Below are 20,145 nucleotides of genomic sequence, written 5' to 3'. Positions count from 1 at the left end.
TGACAGACTTAAGTTAGAGCGATCGAGGCTGAAGTTACAGCGATCTTCCTCCTCTTCTTAAGGAGTTGGCATTGGGACAGATGTCCGACATATGAACAAAACAACAAGCAGACGGATGCTGGAAAGAAGATGGACTGAAAAGAAAAGAAATACTAGAAAAGGAGAGAAAGAGAGAAACAAAAAGGAGAAAAAAAACGCACTGTCGCCCACCGAGCAGCCGCGGGGAGCCGGCAGAAAAAAGAAAAAAAAAGGAAAACGAGGAGCGGGAGGGGAGAATAAACACACCTCAAGACAACAACAGAACGGGGGCGAGTAAGGTGCACAGAAACAGAGGGTGGCGGAATCGCCGAACAGATAAGAATTACGAGATGCACGCGCTCGCGGGCTGCCGACCAGAAAGAGTAAACAAATAGAATAAAATGCAGGCAGGGCAGGAAGGAGACTTCCGTCATCTGGAGCCTCTTCGGCACCCAGAGTCAAGGCGGAATCAGCGGCGCAGTGAGCTCAACTAGCCACATGTGCACTGTGCATGAAAACACACACACACACACAAAAGGAAAAAAAAAGGAAAGACGGCAACACATCCGAGTTTGGGAAAGTATCTTGTGGGCGGTAAATGTGAATGGCGGGAGAGTTTAGGCGAGTGTCCAATTGCACCACGCTCTGCAAGGTGGTCGAACTGGGAAGATAGGGGTGGGGTAAGCGGACGGGCGTAGCTTGAAAAAGATCCCGCTGGCGAAAAACGACCGAGGTATGTCAAGCCGGCACTCGTAAGGTGAGCACTGGCTCTGCAAGGGGCGGGAGGAGGTCAATACACCCGGACTTTCATTAATGCCGTGAGCAATTGTTTCAAATTTGTAAATAAAGTACGACTCGCGTTGTTCTCTTTCCCGGGTGTTGTTGAACCCACCCTGTAGGACTGTTAACTCTATTGCGTCAAATGGGCGGTTTTTCTCATTAATGTGTTTTGACAAGAGGAGGTGGGTAGGGATAGCATATACGCGTGGTGGTTATTAAATCGAATTCGTAGAGGGTTGACGGTCTGTCCAATGTACTGCATACTGCACACACTGCATTCTAGGAGGTATATTACGTTGCAGGAATCACAATCAAAGTTGCCATTAATTTTCCATTTGAAGCCTGAAGCTGTGCTTACTGCACAACTTGATATTTGTATGTGTTTGCAGAACTGGCATCTACTTTTTCCACAGGGTCGGCACCCCAACCCCAGCTGGTTATTTATTTTTGAGTGTACTAGAATGGTTCGAATGTTTTTTGGTCTGTAGACTCGTGAGGGGGTGCAGTGAAAATTTTAGCGAGGCCCTCGCTTTGTTCGAGAATGTTGAAATGTTTTTTGAGTATTGTGTTTATGTTAGGCGGGTCACTGGTGAAGGTAAATACGAGATTTGCCCGGTATTCTTTTTCCTCGCTGTCCCGGCGTCCCTCCAGTATTTGCTCTCGGTTGAGTTTAGATGGTCTTTGAATGGCATCGTCGATAATGGCGGGAGGGGGGGGGGGTATCGTTGCTTAATGAGGATTTCTCGCATGCGAAATTGCGAAGAATGGGGACATATCCCTACGGTTATCTAAAGCCCTCACCGCACCACACCCGTCGCCAGGCCGACACTAGATGCTACCGAAAATGCACGAAAAGAATAATCCTGGCCGCCCTACAGTATCCGGCATCGGCACGATTACCGAAGCAATTACCAGTTCCATTGACACACTAATCACACATATTCCACAACAAACCCATCCTACATACGTGACACAAACTATTTCCTTCGCGAAATAGCAGGTCTCAATCTACCGGAAGGAGCCTTCCTGGCCACACTAGATGTAGTCTCTCTCTACACAAACATTCCTCATCCCGATGGCATCAAATCTCTGATCGAAGCATATGAACAAAACAGAAAGGAGGAATCCCCTGCTTCACGTATTTTAGAAATACTGGCGAAAATCGTACTCGAATATGACAACTTTGAATTCAGCAATCAACATTATTTACAATTAACGGCACAGCCATGGGTACAAGGATGGCCCCCACCTACGCCAACATCTTCATGCATAGTATCGAATGTAAATTTTTGCGAGGTTGCCCCATTAAGCCCACCTTATACAAACGCTACTTGGATGACACCTGTTTAATTTGAACTGACAAAGAGCAAGAACTCATACGTTTTATTCAACACTTCAACCTCGTCCACCCCAACATATATTTCACTTACACGTACTCCCACACTACAATTAACTTCCTAGATGTTGAGATTTCGGTAAACGAAGGCTCACTTAAAACCGGTGTGTATAGAAAACCGACGGACCGTCAACAGTACCTACACTTCCAAAGCTGCCATCCCCGTCACTCTAAAACAAGCATGCCATACTTTCAGGCACATCGATTTAAAAGAATATGTTCCCAAGATGAGGACTTCGTAAAAAATTCCAAACGCATGCGAGAAGTCCTTCTTTTTCTTTTGTGTGTGTCTGTGTATTCATGCACAGTGCACGTGCGTCTAGTTAAGCTCACTGCGCCGCTGATTCCGCCTTGACTCTTCGTGCCGAAGAGGTTCCAGATGACACAAGTCTGCTGCCCTGTCTGCATTTTATTCTGCTTATTTGTATGCCTGACAGGGGTGCCGGCTGCTCTTGCCGGCTCACTGTTTGGGGACGTCACATGTGAGCGGCGCGGGCCGGCGCGCGTCTCCCAACCGGTCTGGCCACCGACGCGAAAGGCCAGAACGCAAGGTCGGAAAGAGAATCCGTAAGGGGTACTTTGTCCTTAGAGATTGTTTCGATGGCTGGGGGACGGTGACCGCCAGCCTTCTGCGTTGCTCCCAACGCCGACGAGCCACCGGAAACGAGGCTCTTGCGTTGCCCTACGTAGTGGGGAAGATATCGTCAGCTTGTCGCCGCGGCGGCGTTCGGCACGGGAGGAGACTTTAGAAAGGGGGGTCCGGTTGTGCTCGAACTGCAGCCATCGGCTGAACCACCCAATAGCGTTCTTAAAGGGACACGGAGGAGAAGCCTATCAATTTTTTTGTTAGCAATATCTGATAGTTCGGCATTTCATGGCTTTGTTGACGCTTGTACGGGAGAGAAAGATGCATTTATTTCAAAGAAATTTGGATTCGAAGTTGAAAAATTTTTTCCCGCCGCTCCGATTCAAATTCGAGAACTCTTATGTCGACACAGAGAATTCTTATGACGACACAGAACAGAGTGACGTGAAACGTGACGTAAACGGAGACTCCATGATTTCTGGCGCCTAGCGGTGCGGTCTAGCAGCTGCCGAAATGGAAGCTACCGCCGCCGCACGTTGAAGGAATCTATCGGGGGTCGCCACCGTCGCTTCGTTTACGTTTGCACCAGCGTCTTGCCAGCGTTACGATGGATCCCGTTCCCGAACCCGACGACGTAGTTCTCGCAAAAACTCTGGCCTGCATTTCAGAAACCTCAGCTCCACAGAGCGTGCGATGCTTTTGAGGGAGCACGGTTAGGTTAGGCGCCTGCGGGTGGTTTCCCCTTCCTCAAAGAGCAGCCGTTGCAAACTAAATATCATAACCCCAGTGCGGGGAGTCGCGAGGGGTGCGTTGCGCACATCGGAGGCTGGCCGGGGCTTTGGGGCCAACGGATTGTGATTCCTTGAACGGAGCGGTTGCACGGCGCAGCAGGCAGCGTCCAGGTCTCCCACGGTTGCATGGGCCAAGTTATTTATTTATTTTTTGCCACAAAAAACAAATGGGTGCTCGAGTCGGCGGCTTGAAACCAAAGCCGGCGCACGACGCTTAAACGGCTTCCGCATGATCCAACGGCTCCACTGGATCTGGCTCTCTCGCCATCTTGCATGTACCTTCAGACATGTACTGTGAATGGATTAAAATAGCCGAGCTCGAAAAGAACAGCTCCGCCGAACTGCCCCAGCTATTGAATAAAACGCGCACCTCGCCGCGGAGCCAAATCAGTCTGGCCGGGCCGGCGGCGGCTGGCGCACTCTGCGCGAAATAGATGCATGCTCCAATCTCCCCGCCAATGTGGTCAGAGTGCGCCGAAGCTGCCGAACGCGTCGGCGGTCAAGCGCAGTTGGAGTATAGAGGGTCTCGCTTTGACCGACGTGACTTCGCCGTGCAGGGCGCGCGCGCGCGCGCCTCGCCGGAGCATAAATGCGCCTTAACAGCCTGCGCTTAACCGCTAACAAACGTATTCGGTGGCGGCATCTATGGGAGCCACTGAAACCCCCCGCCCACTCACTAACTGAATAAAAAAAAGTCCTGTGCAGAATTTTTTTGGCGTTCGAGGCGGTGACGCTACCCCTCCGCCACCACGGCTCAAGTTACAGCCGTCCATAAAGGCGCATCTAGTGAATGCACTCTTCCGATGCAGAAATCTCCATGATTTCGCTATGTATATCATGGGTAACAGAGCTAGGCCATCAGCTTTTTTTCTGAACTGCCTTGTACTTTGTCTCCCGTTTCTAATAAACGATTTCCGTTAAGTGGTTTGAAGTTGACTGGCACAGCCGCGAACGTTTCGTCGGGCGAGCATGCGAAGACACAAGTGCTGCCTTGTACGATCACCGACCATCGTGCCATCATAGCTTTTCATCGACCGTGACGATCATCTGACAAGCCTTAACAGGCTCCTTCAAAGGCTAACTAGCAATTGAAGCGGCATTTGGAGTTCCTCTGCTGTTCGGCGCTTGTAAATCGAGGGGCGTCAAAAACAAAACCACGGGGCACGCAAAGCTCATACACGCGAAGCGCCATAAAAAATCGAAACTCTCCTGGCCGCCTGTGGCGCCGCCAAGCATCGGTTTTCCTTGCTTGCAACATTCAGGTTGTCTTTTGCCTGCCTTCCTTGTGTGATAAAAGTGCACTATTGGTTTTAAAACAAAACTTACTTCAATATTGATCTGCGCAACCTACCTTTGTCGGCCTCAGAGATTCGCGAAACCAAGTGGGATGGAAAATTCCTCCAAGGTGGCGTCTCTTGTCCTATGGCGTCAACACGCTTGTACTTGCGAGATTGGCCTGCGGTGGCGATACCTGTATTTTGGTTCTATAGTCGGGTACAACTTAAGAAGGCAGCGGCATTTGCCCCTCAAAGGCGGATGCACACGAGCCTCCGCCAATAGGCGCGCACTTCAGGTGACGTCATGAGCAGGACAGCCGGTGACCCCGCCGACGGAGAACATGCCTAACATGGCCGCCCTCGCTTCGAACTGGGCCGAGTCGCGTCAGCTGTGTGCGTCTCCCTTCGTCAGAGTGAATTCTAATTTTTTGTGGGCGTCTGTCAAGTCGGAAATATTATTGCAAGCTTACGATGCACAACATGTGCCGCGTGCGTCTGTTCTGAGCCGTGAGGCGACGAAAAAAGGTTACAGCGAACATCGGTGACTGCGCTGCGCTTCGTCTGGAAACAGGATCCCGCAGCGGCACACCGCTGCAAACAAACATCGTGCGTGTTTGTTATATGGTGTTTTGTTTTGCTCCTAAGTGAAGTTACGACGAGGAGAATTTGCCAAAGTCTGGTACTTACTGTGAGCGGCGGGTGTGTTAGTGTACTGTGCCCCTGCGTTTCACGTCGGACGTGGCGAACTGATGGAGCAAAACCATTCTCAGGATAAATGAGAAAGCGTGCGCGGATGAAACCAACCTACGAGTTCCTCAACCGAAAACATTTGCGGAAGCAACCTCCAACGCAAAGATTTGTTGCTGCCAGCTCAGCGCGCAAACGATCGATCGTTGGCAGCAGTATGATAAGATAGCCGAGCGTCTAGCAGGGCGTCGTTCGAGTGTTGTGTAGCACCGTCGATTGATCACTTTCCACCAGTGCTAACAATCAGTGACTAACACGCGCTGCTTGAGCGAATGTCATTGGATTATTAACGGCCAGGCGTGTGGGAGCAGTGTTTGTTTCCTTAATGTCAGCCTTAGTACTAATATAAAATTATGACCGATACACTGGTGCCTTTACAAGGGAGCTTGGCATGAATTCGCGTCTCTGTATGACTTAGAATTCTTCACTCACTGCACGCGCCAGCTGTAGAATGCCTGCTGTGACAGAATCGAACATCAGTAGTGCTGCCAGCGCTCGACTTGCTTTCCCACAACACAGCTTTGCGCTGCTTTTCGATTGTTATGATATGTTGCTACTAAAACAATTCCAAGACAGTGAAGGCAACAGAGTCATTATGTACATCAAATAAAAGTACGACAAAGTAGGCACAGCTGCTTGTGAACTGACTCCTAATACCTCTACTCGCGTCTGCATTATATGTGTGTGCATGTTTCTTGCGTGTTTGTTTATATTTGTTATTTTCCCCTTTTTTGCATTTTAGAACTTAGTTTTCGCGCTCGCGTTTGTGTGCATGTGTGTGAATATGCGAGTGCTTCTGTGCGTGTATGTGTTTGTTATTCCTATTTGTGTCCTTTTATTTTTGTGTTTGTTCTTGTAAGCATGCTGCATCCACCTCTTCCTTTACAATTTCATTAACTCGTCTCATTCAAAGCACCAAGTCCTGTGAATAGCAGGGCTGGCCTCTTCGATGTCATTAAATCCTTACATTCTTGTCTACCTTGCCTCCTCAATCTGCCATCTTGCTGTGTTTTCTCCTACTATTCTGACCTTGCTTCTTGTGCTGTTGTCGCAACGTGATTAACCAACTTGCACTAAAGAAACTTCTATCAGCTTTGACGACAGAAACATTGACCGATACAAAATGTTAAAAGCATCACGTGGCTTGCGCAATAACTTGGTCTCTTACCCCTGTTAATTTGTTTATGCATCAGTGCATACGGCAGCTCGCCAGGAGTGCACATGAAAGGGTGCCATATTGTGCAACAGCATCTTGCGATGTTGTTGCATTCAGTCTTAATAAATAGATGGCTTCGCTGCCCGTCACATGTGGGGGTACACATAACATTGTGCAGTGGATTATCATTTCCTGTCTTGACGCTTTCATCATTACAAATGCAGTTTTCTAGTGAATGGAGTCCAGCAAAGCAGTGCTGTGAGAGCTTTTTCAGCTTTCACCATTTATCACCTCACCAATATCACTGTCTGAATCTGGCCGTCATTTTGCCTACGGCTTGTAATGAACAAAGTGACTCACTAAAACACGTTCAACCTTGCTGAGCATTTTTCCGGTACGTAAATATGACAAAAAATGCTAGCAAAGTTATTCACGTTAATAATTGTGCTTGCATTCGCGTTAATGCCAGAGTCAGATATATAAATTAAAAATTGGCTATGACAAGGCTGCGCTTTTCAGTGCATACTGCTAACAGAGCCATAAAGCGTGCTCTATTTCAACATGGGGACCGACAAACTCGACGATGGCTGCCTGAATGAGCATTTTGGGCCTCAATAAGCTAGTGATGTTTTATATTTATTCTTTTATTCTCATTACTTGTGTGAGCCAGATAACCAAAATAAACAATGCAACCACATGAATGTGCTTTGGCGTGCAAGCTGCTAACAGTGGCTGTCAGTTTCGTGCAGACTACTGGTATCGCAGCAGCACTGGCTATGACATGACTGCGATTTTCAGTGCATACTGCTAACAGAGCCATAAAGCGTGCTCTGACTACTCTTATTTCAACATGGGGCCCGTCAAACTCGACGATGGCTGCCTGAATGAGCATTTTGGGCCTCAATAAGCTAGTGATGTTTTATATTTATTCTTTTATTCTCATTACTTGTGTGAGCCAGATAACCAAAATAAACAATGCAACCACATGAATGTGCTTTTGCGTGCAAGCTGCTAACAGTGGCTGTCAGTTTCGGGTTGACTACTGGTATCGCAGCTGCACTGGCTATGACATGACTGCGATTTTCAGTGCATACTGCTAACAGAGCCATAAAGCGTGCTCTGACTACTCTTATTTCAACATGGGGCCCGTCAAACTCGACGATGGCTGCCTGAATGAGCATTTTGGGCCTCAATAAGCTAATGATGATTTATATTTATTCTCTTATTCTCATTACTTGTGTGAGCCAGATAACCAAAATAAACAATGCAACCACATGAATGTGCTTTGGCGCGCAAGCTGCTAACAGTGGCTGTCAGTTTCGTGTTGACTACTGGTATCGCAGCAGCACTGGATATGACATGACTTCGATTTCCAGTGCATACTGCTAACAGAGCCATAAAGCGTGCTCTGACTACTGTTATTTCAACATGGGGCCCGTCAAACTCGACGATGGCTGCCTGAACGAGCATTTTGGGCCTCAGTAAGCTAATGATGCTTTATATTTATTCTCTTATTCTCATTACTTGTGTGATCCAGATAACCAAAATAAACAATGCAACCACATGAATGTGCTTTGGCGTGCAAGCTGCTAACAGTGGCTGTCAGTTTCGTGCAGACTACTGGTATCGCAGCAGCACTGGTTATGACATGACTGCGATTTCCAGTGCATACTGCTAACAGAGCCATAAAGCGTGCTCTGACTACTGTTATTTCAACATGGGGCCCGTCAAACTCGACGATGGCTGCCTGAATGAGAATTTTGGGCCTCAATAAGCTAATGATGCTTTATATTAATTCTCTTATTCTCATTACTTGTGTGAGCCAGATAACCAAAATAAACAATGCAACCACATGAATGTGCTTTGGCGTGCAAGCTGCTAACAGTGGCTGCCAGTTTCGTGTTGACTACTGGTATCGCAGCAGCACTGGTTATGACATGACTGCGATTTCCAGTGCAGACTGCTAACAGAGCTATAAAGCGTGCCTTGAATACTGTTATTTCAACATGGGGCCCGTCAAACTAGATGGTGGCTGCCTGAATGAGCATTTTGGGCCTAAATAAGCTAATGATGCTTTATATTTATTCTCTTATTCTCATTACTTGTGTGATCCAGATAACCAAAATAAACAATGCAACCACATGAATGTGCTTTGGCGTGCAAGCTGCTAACAGTGGCTGTCAGTTTCGTGCAGACTACTGGTATCGCAGCAGCACTGGTTATGACATGACTGCGATTTCCAGTGCATACTGCTAACAGAGCCATAAAGCGTGCTCTGACTACTGTTATTTCAACATGGGGCCCGTCAAACTCGACGATGGCTGCCTGAACGAGCATTTTGGGCCTCAGTAAGCTAATGATGCTTTATATTTATTCTCTTATTCTCATTACTTGTGTGATCCAGATAACCAAAATAAACAATGCAACCACATGAATGTGCTTTGGCGTGCAAGCTGCTAACAGTGGCTGCCAGTTTCGTGTTGACTACTGGTATCGCAGCAGCACTGGCTATGACATGACTGCGATTTCCAGTGCATACTGCTAACAGAGCCATAAAGCGTGCTCTGACTACTGTTATTTCAACATGGGGCCCGTCAAACTCGACGATGGCTGCCTGAATGAGCATTTTGGGCCTCAATAAGCTAATGATGGTTTATATTTATTCTCTTATTCTCATTACTTGTGTGAGCCAGATAACCAAAGTAAACAATGCAACCACATGAATGTGCTTTGGCGTACAAGCTGCTAACAGTGGCTGTCAGTTTCGTGTTGACTACTGGTATCGCAGCAGCACTGCCTATGACATGACTGCGATTTGCAGTGCATACTGCTAACAGAGCCATAAAGCGTGCTCTGACTACTGTTATTTCAACATGGGGCCCGTCAAACTAGATGGTGGCTGCCTGAATGAGCATTTTGAGCCCGCCAAAGATAATCAGAGTTAACAGTTGTGTTTCAATTCAGATATACCAGCATTTAAACATGTTTCTATGCCACTTCTTAAATCGAGCACAATGTGTGCTGGACATGGCTTATCAGAATTGAGCTTCTATTATAAGGAATACGCCATAAATGAAACTGCTTATTTATTTCAGAGGTCACGGAATGGATGGTTGTCTGTGGCGAACCAACGGGAAAATTTTTGGTAGCCCTAATAAAGGCTGTTCTTTCGTTAAAAGAAGCCGTTATGCTTCGTCGAGTGGCTCAATGCCAGACAGCTTGCAGTCGGAGTCGCTTTCTTCAGTGTCATCTTCACCCAGCTGGATGATGATGGGTTGAATGTGCTCACTCCCAGACGTGCCAAGTCTGAACTTTGCCTCCAAGTCCATCACGTGCTGAATGCTCTTCGCCCAGTCTTCCGCCGCTACGTGCTTGATTTCCTCCTTCAAGATGGCGTCGACCGTGGATAGCTTGAAGTCTCTGTTGTCCGCAGCGATGCCATTTTTGACCTTGGCCCAAACAAGCTCAATGGGATTAAAATCGCAGTGGTACGGCGGGAGCCTGAGTACAATGCAACCAGCGCTTACATCTGCATTGTCTACGATGTAGCTCAGAAAGCGTGACTTTACAGATGCCACCAGCTCAAGCAGCTGCTTCTTTATCATCCTTTCAGCGTAGGTGATCTTCTTGCTTGAGAGCCACTCCTGTATCTTCTCCTTCTTCCAGGCCGTCGTTGGCAATTTCTCTTCTCGCCGGCTATGGTAAGGTGCATTGTCTAAAACAATGACGCTACCAGCTGGCAACTTCTGCAGAACGCCATTAAACCAGCCCTCAAAGCGATTGCCGTCCATTTCCTCGTGGTAGTCGCCTGTCTTTTGGCCTCGGAATACATCCAAGCAGCCGTCGACGAAGTCATCCTCGCTGCCGATGTGCGTGACGATCAGGCGCTGACCTTTCCCAGAAGGTTGTTTTAGACCCGTCGTTAGGCCATTTGCTTGAGCGAACAGGCGTCCGCGCTTCTGCACCACGGTGTCTGTCCACACGATCGACCGAGTGTGTCACGCCGTCACCCATGTCTCGTCCAGGTAGATCTTTCGCCTTCCGCTCGGTAGCGCTCCACGTCACGGAGGTAGCGATTCCGCCAATCGGTGATGTCATCCCGGTCGATAAGCAGCGAGTTGCGGATTCTCTTTTCGTGCTTGAAGCTGATCTCGGCAAGCAGGCGACGCACAGTCCACCGCCTTAGTGATGGGAGTTCCATACGTTCCGAGAACTCGGTAGTGATCTTCTCGACCGTCGGTATCTCGTTGCGGCGAAAGAAATCGTGCACACATGACCTCAGCGCGCACAACGTGAAGCTGTCAAACTTCGCGCTGCGTCTTCTCTTCTCCGCATTGCGTGGGCGCTGTCGGGACGGCGTCGTCAGTTTGCCACCCGAAAAATGCGAAGCTTTAACTTGCTTCCTCACCCTGAACACAGTCCTTTCGCTGACACCGAGCATGTCAGCGACAAACTTGCTCGTCTCCTCTACGCTGCGTTCAGGCTCCCTGTTACGCCAAAACGTGTAGCAGTGGAAGATCATGTCGCGTGAATCGCTGTTCAGGATGCGGCCGCCCTTGCTCTTGCCGAGGCTCCTTGGTGGTGTGATCATCGATGCGACACAAGGCTCGTTCGGCAACAAAGGCTCGCGTTCCGATGTCACCTCGCTGGGCTCCATGGCGGAAAAGAGGTACGGAATGCCGTGCGCGAACGTGCGTGAACTCACGAGATTGTAGGTTCGCAACCGCAAAAAAAAGAAACAAGTAGCAATTGAAAAATAAGCCTCCCACATTAAAAAAATAAGCTTGTGAAAAGACACAAAAAGTACATATGAATCCTATGCTATTGAGCCAGACTGTTTTGTAATTACACGCCCGGTGCCGTCGATCTCGCTCCGTAGCAGACGACGCACAGCGTTGTAGAAGGCACGGAGTTATTTTTCTCTCGCGATCCGGCATCTGCTGAAGCATTTGCATCATGATAGTTTTACTAAACTACTCATCAAGATACACAAATCTTATTTATACAGAGAAATACGCGTTTTAGAAGCAATCACAATTTTTTGAGCGGGACTATTTCTTTAGTCGCGGAGGCAATTGGCTGCTGCGCTTCGGTCATCTGGGCGGGGCCTCTCCTGTCTTCTAAAGTTGTACCCGACTATAGCTATTTTCTACCTTACAAGAGCTTTGTTTTCAGTAAGAGCGGCGTTTTTGTGATCAGGAGCTGGTATTCTATCGATACAAGCCAACTTCAATTTCTCCTCAGTGTCCCTTTAACAAGCGGTATCTCGATAGCTGGTGGTCGGGGCTCCAGGTTGATTAGGAGGCAGCCCCTCCCCCTTTTTTTTCGAAAAAGGATACAGTGGAGGGCTATTCACTCATCTTCCCTCGTGCTAACCTCTAGCTTCAGTCAGCAGAGCAGAGGGAGAACGCGCTCTGTGAATGAGGGTTTTTGGTTGGTAGAAACCTCCTCTCTCTCCGTCTCAAGGTATGAGAGTAATCGACGCCACCGTATTTAAGCGACCCGGTTGTGCGAGTTACCCAGAGCAACATGGCTACCGCTGCTGTTAGGCTGGACCCTGACATCGTCCGATTTTTCATGTCCGATTGTACGCTCACTAGTGGGCATTGAGAGATGGAAATTAAGAAGAATCTTGGGACCTCTGAGATTATTATCCTAGTTGCCACTAGCTTTTAAAGAATGCGTTGCACTTTGAATCGCGAAACGGTCTAACAGATGCTCGCAAAACCTGTTAGGGCGTGACCACGTACTTCCTACCACCGCAGTGTTCACATTCCACGAACCGCTAGAACTTTCTACACTCAGTTGACAGCTTCTGAATGCGGATTTTAACTCAGCATGAGCTCCAGAGAGCTTTCTTAACCCAGAAAAAAAATCTAGCCACTGCAGAGTCACTATGAAATAATGGGATGCACGCATATGTACCTATTTGTCCAACGCTGCTTCTGAAGACGTCCGAATTTCGCACTTTTCTCGAGTGCTCACCAAGCACCAGTGGCGTAGCCAGAAATTTTGTTCGGGAGGGGCTCATTTTGCAGCGCGGCTTCCTCATAGAATTTGTGGAATGATCAGCCGCAACAATTATAACTGCATTGCCATTGCCATTGACAATGCCATTGTGTATTCGATTGTGTATACGCACTCTCTAGAGAAGTGAAATATGTATTTTTTTAAAATAAAAGAATGTATTCGTATGTCTTAAAAACCGTGGCAGACATGATTACAAAACATAAAACTGAGCAGGGGACAAGACACAGGAGAGAAGCAAACAAGACGAGCTCGTCCTGTTTGCTTCTCTTCTGTGTCTTGTCCCCTGTGTCTTGTCTTCTGTGTCTTGGCCAGGGGGGGGGGGCTGAAGCCCCATATGACCCCCCCCCCCCCTGGCTATACCCCTGCTAAGCATAGCCTGCGATTTATTTGTTCTCACCAGTAATTCAGTTTAACACTTCCTAGTCGAGTAAAAGTGTCAATTTTGCGTGAATGCGCGCATATCGAGTTTATTTCAGGTATAGTACGGCACTGTCAAGCCGTAACCCGCTCGCTAAGGCCATGCATAGGCAGATTACGCCAGGCGTACCCGTCCGTGCGTGACGTCACACGCCAACTGAGATGCGTGAATGCGCGCATATCGAGTTTATTTAAGGTATAGTACGGCACTGTCAAGCCGTAAAACGCTCGCTAAGGCCATGCATACGCAGATTACGCCAGGCGTACCCGTCCGCGCGTGACGTCACACGCCAACTGAGATGCGTGAATGCGCGCATATCGAGTTTATTTCAGGTATAGTACGGCACTGTCAAGCCGTAACACGCTGGCTAGGGTCGTGCACAGGCAGATTACGCCAGTTGCGCGATTTCCTTTCCTCAGAAGAAAACAATTAGACAACCGCCACGGACGTGCTCTCTCGCTTGGCCAACAGGCGACGACCGCTCCAAGCAGCGCTGCTCTAACGAGCTTAGCGGTTCCGGCGCGATGGCGCGAGAGCGAGACAAGAATTTAAGGGGGGCGGGGCGGCAATGATGCAGTCTGGCCACACTGGGCTTTACCCTATGGTCTGGCAACACTATGACCTGGCAACGCTGGAAATTTTGTAGTATTGCAACACTGTAGTATGGCAACACTAGAATGGCAGACGACGGGTACATCTCACGAAACCCTACCGTCTTCGGTAGGCTTGTATGCAAAAAAAAAATCTCCATGCTCGCTTTGCCAGAATGCATTTGTGCACGTTGATGAACCTCTCCTTATCAGTGACATATAAAAACAGGTATTATCATGCACTGAAAGTGTCTGAAATTTATCTGGTATGAGCTTAGTGTCGCGGCTTGATAACACGCACGGTTTCATTAAAACCTGATGCCCATGCACCCAGATCACATACTGGATGCACGGGCAAGCCTTCAATGCATCTTATAGCCAAGCAATGACTCAAAACCTTGTTGTCAGTCCAACACACACACACACACACACACACACACACACACACACACACACACACACACACACACACACACACACACACACACACACACACACACACACACACACACACACACACACACACACACACACACACACACACACACACACACACACACACACACGCACGCACGCACGCACGCACGCACGCGCGCGCGCACACACACACACGCACGCACGCACGCGCGCACACACACACACACACGCACACACACACACACACACACACACACACACAAAGGTTGGCCGGCGGTGTCAAAAATGAGGCTACAGAGGGTGTCCCGGTTCCGGTAATGGTGTGACGACCCCCCCATAATGCGCAGGTCCGCACGGGATGGAGAGGCAAAGAGACACCGTATGGCTCAGTTTAAACAGATATATTCAATAATTATACATTATTATGATATACATCAGAGGCTGGGGTGTCCGAGCTTACGTGCCGACGACTTCATGGGGACGATGGAGGGGCTCCGGAGTTGTGCTCGAATGGTTGCTGGCAGAAGCTGCACGTCGTCGGGCTTCGGCGCTGAAGGCCCCCTTGGCGAACGATGTCGTCCTGAGCGTTTTTTCTTCCGTACTCGTTGTCGATTTTTATATCATCTTATCCCCACATTCCCTAGGGTGAGGATGCCCACGCCGGAGTGGGAGGGGCCTAGGGCTTTCACTTGGGCGCACAAACACACCACCGCACTTATGGTCTCGCCCCCGTCACGTGTTGAGTCCGAGGGAAAGAAGGTTGTCGTCGAGGTAGCGTCGGCTGTGGTAGACGGTCTCTGGCCCGCTGACGGTTCCCGCGGGTCACCGACCTCCGTTCTCCATCAAATGACACTCGCCACTCAAGGCCGGAACGCGAGGTCACTAAAAGGCCGGGAAAGTGGTCCCTTGTCCTGGGATGTGCTCGGGAGGGTTGGTGATGATGCCCGCCGTCTTGTTACGGGGCCAGGCCCTCCGAAACGAGGCCCCTTTGTCCCCGGCACGGTCACGGCAATTGGGGAAGATAACGCCCGTCACCCCGCGGCGGTGGCGTTCGACACGTGCCGACACTATGGAAAGGGGGTCCGGTTGTGCTTAAACCCCTTCGTTTTGGTCGTTCACTCTCAACGAGTATGACTCGGTATTTGGACGCAGCTGTCACCTGGGTCTTTTCCGTGCGGTCCATGGCGGCAGGCCCGAAAGCAATCCCACTCAAGTTGCTTGCAGCCATATACAGTAGAAACATGTGTGATGGCTGCTTCCAAAACGAGACCGGCTGTCGCCGATCTCCTCTCTTCCAGCTGAATTGTTTTCCCTTGAGTGCTTTTGCCGCCACTGTGGCTCCGTCTACGCCGCGCCGTCGAACGCTGACCCTCGTAGCACACACAAGGAACGTCACACTCGCTCACCCTCCAGAAGAATGTTCTCCGAACATTTGAGTCCATGCAGCTCCCCTTCGCTTTCTGAATCGCCTCGCACAGTGCGTCCGACAAACACTTTTCGCTGCACTCAACACCACTGAACAACACCATATGCCTCAGCTGTCATAACTGGCGATTGGCAATGGGCCCATTATGTCCATACCTGTCCGCTCGAAGGGAGCCGAAACCTCAGGGAACGGCTGAATTGGAGCTGGCCTTCGTCCCTTGGGTGTTTTTCTTTCGAGACAGGAATGACACTTCTCACAGTAGTCTCTAACATCCTGTCGCATGCCATTCCAAAAGTACAAACGCTCCACACGCCTGCGTGTCTTCGCTACGCCAAAATGACCGGCGCATGGCGCATCGTGAAACGCGCGAAGAACCCTTTCTGTCCACGACCGAGGTATGACGACTCTGTCCCAAGCGGTTTTCTCTGGTCTCCCTTTCCTGGTTGGCCTCGTGCGCCTACACAGGGTGCCGTCTTTGCCAATGAAATAACCTAGCTGTTCGGGGTGAGACGGTGCGCCCTCTAAGCTTTCGATTATTTGCTTCAGGTCAGGATCTTTGCACTGCTCTGTGCGTAATTCGGCGGGGTCGACTACGGGGACAAACTCATCTATAGCTGCCACGGCAGCTGTGCGGCTGAGTGCATCAGCATTCAGATGTGTCTTTCCTGACTTGTGCTCCACTTCAAAGCAGTATTCCTGCATGTGTAGATTCCATCTAGCGAGTCGCGAGCTAAAGTCCCTGACACTCATCACCCATTTCAGAGGATGGCAGTCTGTGACTAGGTTGAATTTGCGGCCGTAAAGGTAGCATCTGAAGTGCTTTACTGCACAGACAACGGCGAGGCACTCCCTTTCCGTAGCTCCGTACTTTTGCTCTGTGGGGCTCAGCTGTCGGCTAGCAAAAGCAACGGATGTTCTTTGCCCTCGATAACCTGCGATAGCAGCTGTTCTAAGCGATCTAACCGCTCTGTCCAGAGAGCAACCTCAGGGTTGAGCACCGCTCTCTCTATGACGCGTACTCTCGCTGCGGCTGTCGTTAACGCCTCATTTCGTTCCTCATCCAATGCGGCCGCCACGGCTTGGTCGAAATTGCTCGGCTTGCGCGAGAGCACGAACCGGAGCACGGGGTCTTGCAGACCAGCCACGAACAAAGCGGTCATTTCCTCTTTAAGTAAATGCTCCGCGTATTTCTTCTTTAGCTGGTCTCCTTCCTCCTCTCTCCTTAACGTATCGCGTGCTAGGCGCTGAAGCCGGGACGCAAACGTTCGCACGTCCTCCCCTACCATCTGTCCGGCGTCACGGAACCTCTGTACCCGCACCTGACGTGGTTCAGTGTCGAAATGCTCAAACGCGAGCTTCTTAAATTCCGCAAATGATTTTGTGGATTTCTTTTTCGTCTCGCTATGCAAAATCATGAGCAGCTCCTGCCATCTCACACCTCGCCATTCCCAGCATGTGAGCATCGGACCATCCCCCCATTTTCCCAATCTCTTCTAGCATGGAAAAGAAATCGCAGATTGGTACCCCTGTCTTATCTCCCGTAAACGTCGGAATGACGCTTCCTAATGCCAGCATGCTTGCTCCGAGCGACGGCTGTGGAGCGGGAGCTCCCTCAGATACAGACATTTTGTTTTCGCTCCAGCCCTCCGGTGCCTCAAGCCTCTCAAATGGGAGTAAAAGCCCCACAATCAGTCCCGTGATTCCCTTTTGATTACAATTTTGAAATCATGAATGTCGCAGCATTCAGAGGACATTTGCTTTTGAGACCCCACTTCTGACACCAGTGTGAGGACCCCCCATAATGCGCAGGTCCACACGGGACGGAGAGGCAAAGAGACACCGTATGGCTCAGTTTAAACAAACAGATATATTTAATAATTATACATGATTATGATTATACATCAGAGGCTGGGGTGTCCGAGCTTACGTGCCGACGACTTCATGGGGACGATGGAGGGGCTCCGGAGTTGAGCTCGAACGGTTGCTGGCAGAAGCTGCACGCCGTCGGGCTTCGGCGCTGAAGGCCCCCTTGGCGAACGATGTCGTCCTGAGCGTTTTTTCTTCCGTACTCGTTGTCGATTTTTATATCCTCTTATCCCCACATTCCCTAGGGTGAGGACGCCCACGCCGGTGTGGGAGGGGCCTAGGGCTTTCCCTTGGGCGCACAAACACACCACCGCACTTATGGTCTCGCCCCCGTCACGTGTTGAGTCCGAGGGAAAGAAGGTTGTCGTCGAGGTAGCGTCGGCTGTGGTAGACGGTCTCTGGCCCGCTGACGGTTCCCGCGGGTCACCGACCTCCGTTCTCCATCGAATGACACTCGCCACTCAAGGCCGGATCGCGAGGTCACTAAAAGGCCGGGAAAGTGGTCCCTTGTCCTGGGATGTGCTCGGGAGGGTTGGTGATGATGCCCGCCGTCTTGTCACGGGGCCAGGCCCTCCGAAACGAGGCCCCTTTGTCCCCGGCACGGTCACGGCAATTGGGGAAGATAACGCCTGTCACCCCGCGGCGGTGGCGTTCGACACGTGCCGACACTATGGAAAGGGGGTCCGGTTGTGCTTAAACCCCTTCGTTTTGGTCGTTCACTCTCAACGAGTATGGCTCGGTAATTGGACGCAGCTGTCACCTGGGTCTTTTCCGTGCGGTCCATGGCGGCAGGCCCGAAAGCAATCCCACTCAAGTTGCTTGCAGCCATATACAGTAGAAACATGTGTGATGGCTGCTTCCAAAACGAGACCGGCTGTCGCCGATCTCCTCTCTTCCAGCTGAATTGTTTTCCCTTGAGTGCTTTTGCCGCCACTGGGGCTCCGTCTACGCCGCGCAGTCGAACGCGGACCCTCGTAGCACACACAAGGAACGTCACAATGGCCAGTCGGTGCTTCTTACTTTCAGCGCGATTTGTAACCGCTCTTCTTCCCATGTTGCTGAGCGAAAACTGCTTTCTGCACAGCGCGCAGTACGCTGCGTTCGGGTTACTTTCGACAGGCCTAATCCAGGCTGCAAACTCGCAATGTTTCGCATTCGTCTCATCCTAGACGAAAGTGCACTTGAAGGCTGTCATGCTTGACACGTTGCACACAGCTTGCCTGCGGCACCACAGCAGTCAATGAAACTAACTTGGTTCAAAACGGCGCAGCTAAGTACGGACTGAATTCCTTGCGCTGCTAGCGTCGGCAGATCGCGAAAAGGCGCGTAACTATTTCCCTTTCTCACAGAGCTACGCCGCCTGCATCGCGTGCGTGCACCCCCTGCGGCAGAAACGGACACTTCTATCAAGGAATGCACAGGGAGAAAGAATTCGTTTGGGAACATCGCAAGTTCTCACTAGATCTTGGTTCTCACATCATTTTCTGCCGCCTTGTTAGAGCTGTCCACTCGGAAATACAGGTAAACAAGGGGAGACCGCTGGCCGTCGAACAGCGCACGTGCGAACCGTAGGAAGCGCGCACTCTGTCGTCGGCCACAGCGCCGGGATGCGCGGGAAAGTGTCCACTTTCGACGTAGTACGCTTCCAAATTGGAAGCGCCGCTGGCGCCGCAAAGCATTTTGCCGCCTTGCTGGGATGCTCCACTTGGCTGCACAACGTTGGAGGCCAGCAGTCGCTGAGAGGACGCGTATCCGTGCAATGCCAGTCCGCATTGTTTACACCAGGCAGCATTATCGCGATATTAGTTCCGTTTATGTTTTCCCTGATATAAGCACAAATCCCCTGAGTTTTTCCAGATTATCCCCAATTTCCGGTTTTCACAGTTTTTCCGGCTGGTAGACACCCTGCAGCAGATTAAAAAACTTGAGTGCGACTATCCGTGAAATAGAAGCGCTATATCGTAATTTTACTGGCGTCTGTGACTCCACGACGCAGTTTTGTATGTACGCGCTTTGGCTCTGGCAAACATACAACTACGTGCTTGAAAGTGAAATCGAACACACGAAAAAAACACTCACCAGCGTGTCTGTGCTGCGGAGGGCTCTTCACAATACGCGCACTTTTGTCGGCCGACACGAGAACGGTTCGACAGCGTGACCAGGTCTCACTTTCCCTTGATTTTCTACATGCCACACACTATCCTTTCGATGTCAAGAGAGGAACACAACGATGAGGCAGCAATAATCACACACACTGCGTTAAAACTAGCAGATTTGACAAATTCTTCACCAGATCAGCTTTCATGCAACCACCCGCTGGGAAGCGATGAGCACGAAAACTATATTCTCCCTGTGGCCTTGAAAGAAGGAAAGAGAGCCACTTCCCTGTTAAAAAAAAGCCTGCAAGCTTGTTGCGCCGAAGAGAAAGAGCGAAAGCGAGTCAGCGAGAGAGATAGACGATATTCTTGTTGCTGAAAATGGAAAAGGGGGACGGCGCTTGCGGCAGTCTCTCTCCGAGGGAGGAATAGTCGTTGCCCCGCTTGGGGGAGACGGGATTTGCCGAACGCGCATCCAGATGTACGTCCGCCAGTGCGGCGCCTTGCCGCCTCCTCCTCCTCCTCCACGTTGCCGAAGAAGAACAAAACGT

General features: G+C 50.1%; 1 protein-coding gene across 1 annotated transcript in view; it reads left to right on the top strand.

The window, feature by feature from the left end:
• The window catches only part of LOC144126083 (uncharacterized), a 64,688-nt gene that overhangs the window by 27,042 nt on the left and 17,501 nt on the right, over window positions 1-20,145 (top strand). The window lies entirely within an intron of this gene.

This window comes from Amblyomma americanum, chromosome 1 (genome assembly GCF_052857255.1).
Source record: "Amblyomma americanum isolate KBUSLIRL-KWMA chromosome 1, ASM5285725v1, whole genome shotgun sequence".
Classification (NCBI taxonomy): Eukaryota; Metazoa; Arthropoda; class Arachnida; order Ixodida; family Ixodidae; genus Amblyomma; species Amblyomma americanum.
Note: the sequence above shows the minus strand (reverse complement) of the source record. Positions and strands in the feature narration are given on the sequence as shown.